This window comes from Chaetura pelagica, unplaced genomic scaffold (genome assembly GCF_000747805.2).
Source record: "Chaetura pelagica isolate M959 unplaced genomic scaffold, ChaPel_1.0 scaffold117, whole genome shotgun sequence".
Lineage (NCBI taxonomy): Eukaryota > Metazoa > Chordata > Aves > Apodiformes > Apodidae > Chaetura > Chaetura pelagica.
The window spans coordinates 5,452,063-5,454,890 of record NW_009954185.1 but is presented as its reverse complement, the minus strand read 5'-3'; the positions used below and the strand labels follow the sequence as shown (position 1 = coordinate 5,454,890).

The 2,828-nt window shown below is 39.9% G+C and overlaps 1 protein-coding gene across 1 annotated transcript in view; it reads right to left on the bottom strand.

Annotated features, from left to right (window-relative positions):
- ABCC9 (ATP-binding cassette, sub-family C (CFTR/MRP), member 9) overlaps positions 1-2,524 on the bottom strand; it is a 73,709-nt gene extending 71,185 nt beyond the window's left edge. Inside the window, exon 1 of the mRNA XM_010002956.1 lies at positions 2,417-2,524. The gene's annotated coding sequence lies outside the window, so the exon portion shown is untranslated. The remainder of the gene's footprint in view (positions 1-2,416) is intronic.
- Between the last annotated feature and the right edge of the window lie 304 nt (positions 2,525-2,828).

The window sequence follows — 2,828 nt, the reverse complement described above, 5'->3', positions numbered from 1 at the left end:
CCAAGCATAGTAGCTTTAACCTAGCATTTCAGCTAGGGGAAATGCAGTGATGTGATAAAGATCTTCTGATAATAAGCACATGCTTACTGAGGGTACGAGATACATTCATCAACCCAGTAATGGTGCCAAATACCAGGTAATTTTTTTGTTTTAATACTTGCAGGCTGGAATGCCTTTGTCCTTCAAAGTTACTGACAAATTGATCAATTTAACTTCAGTTTTACAAACTCTAGAACTGGTTAGAAATTTTCAGAGGATTTTTTTGTTTTTCTTTTTCCTTGTGAAAATAGCATTTGCTGAGCAGCCATCTAGAAGCTAAAGCAATGAGCAAAACTTCACAGAGGAATGGCAAGAACAGCCAGGATGACAGGCACCTGATGATGCCAGTGGAAGGCAGCTCTCCTTTACACCATTTGGGAATCTGATTCCCTGTTGCTTTACTTTAATAATGATGTGAACTATCTGAACAACAGTCCATCCTATAATGAAACAGCTAAAAAAGCTGATGCCCTTGAAGTATTTGAATTGTAATGCTAAAATCTCTGGCACTGGCAAGGTAACATTTTCTAGTTTTGGGTTAAGGTGTGCAGACATTGTCATAATATAATAGAAAAATCACTACAAAAAATGATTCAGGAATTAATATTCACTGTGAATAAGAAAAGGGTTTGGGGGGGGAAAAAAAGAAAAAAGAAAGGACAAAGTTGTACACATATTGTAGCATTGAACCCAATGAACCTAAACACCTACAAATCTCATTTTAACAAGCATAAGTGGGGATTTTCAGGGCACCCAGCCAATTCTTGAGATAATTTTTCCATTAGCAATTGTGAAGAAAACGATGGGAAAACAGCAGATAATTTAAATTTCCATTAGAATTATGAGAACATTCTCACTGAGTGCAAAACTCTAAGAATTCTTGTTAAGGGCATTTTAATTACCTTAGGGTCTTTTAAAACAGGCTTTAAAATCTTCATAGTCAAGTGTTTCATTTTCCCTGGATTATCTCTCTGTTCAGCATGCTCTGCAAGATATTATGACTATAACAAAAAGAGTAAAAATACACTCCTCGAGTGGGCCTTGTTTGAGGGAAATAAGAATATTTTGGAAAAAAATTAAATGATACTGTTCCTTGTATTTAACAACAACAAAAAGAATCAATAGCTGCACTGTCTGATTAAAATACTTCAGGTTACAGAGCATACTTGGATCTCAGCTCAGGTTTGGGGGTTTTTTGGGTTTTTTTTGTGTCTTACGTATAGTGTGCATTATATGCCCATATAGGCACATATGCATGTACATATATACATATGTATTGATATCTGTAGGCAGATGCAGGATGGAGAAAGTACTTTGAATTTTACAAAAGCAGTAGGTTCTTACCTTGTGAATAGTTAAGCAATTAAAAAAAGCAAGATTTGTTTCTTTCCTTCTTGAATTTTACAGAAAAAAAAATTAACATAGGTCAAATTATTAATTTACAGGTTTGGATAAGCACAATGGAAAGCCTAACTCTGAGTTTTGCAACAGATTTTAGGTTAGTGCTCGTAATCTTTCTCCTTCCCAGGTATATAAACCTACTAGTTTATTCTTATCTTCAGAAAAGCACTGGACCTAATAAAATCTTTGTGGTCTATATCCTGTGCATTATTTGCAGAGAGTTCTGCTAAGGGAATGGTAAGAAGTGCTGCCCCTTTAAAATCTTTTTTATCCAAAAATATCTCTTTTTCCTTTTAATTCCTATTTCAGCTGTGACCACCTGTTCTAGACAGATCCTGCTTCCTTCCTAAGCACTGTCTGGGTTACCTTGGGCCTCAGGGTGATTAACTATCTCTGATACTTGTCAGCATTCACGGCTCTAACTGCCACATAGCAGCAGCCTGATCCAAACGCTGCTGCAGCCAATGCAGAGAATCTCATTGACTCCAGCAGGTTTTTGGATCAGGCTTCAAACACAGAGGAAAATCACGGCAGCACCGGTGATAGAACAGGCTGCTGGCACTGAAAAGCCTTTCACACAGACATCTGCAGTGGTCTCACACGCATCTCACACACTGCTTATTTCTCTTTGGGTAAGCTCCTTTACACAGGGCGATTTCCAACCTCAGCCTGCTGCCCTGCCTGCTGTAAAACCTTCGACTTCACATGCCAAGACAGGACAGTTTAAAAAAGAGAAGCGTAACCCCGTGAGCAGCAGCAAAGAAAACACCAGCGGGAGGGGACGGTAAAGGCTGAGAAAGCCTGTGAATGGAAAAGGAAAGAGAGATCGGAGTTGTAATCCCAGGAAAGAGTGAGGAGCAGCCCTGTCCCACAGATATAAAGGGAAGCAGGAGGAGGTGGTTAGTGGGAGATAATGGGGGAGGGTCGTCGCATGCCCGTTTAGTTGCTGAACGTTAGATCAAACTCTGCAGCTTACCTTTGTAAACACAAAACCAAAATACCAACCCAAACCGTTACTCCGTTGTGCTATGTGATCAATATCATCCCAATGGCAGGATTTTTCTCCACTTAGCGAAGCAGCTCCAAGCCCTGGAGTGGATTATTTTTAGGCTGGTGATGGGAAGATCAGCTGCTGCCTCCTATCGAGTTTCCAAAGTGCACAAACTCTTCTTGTCTTTCTCATACACTGAAGGGGGCAGGAAACTGGGAAGAGACAGGCAAGCAAAAAGCACCGATTTTTTGTCTCCTGAAGCTACAGTCCCCTGGGATGTCTTCTGCTTGCTTTTGTTTTCATTTCCCCCCCACTGGAGTAGTAAGATTCCAAGAGGCTGCATTACAGCACACTGACTTTAATCAGCAGGTTTTACTGAAGTAATTGATTTAGACAA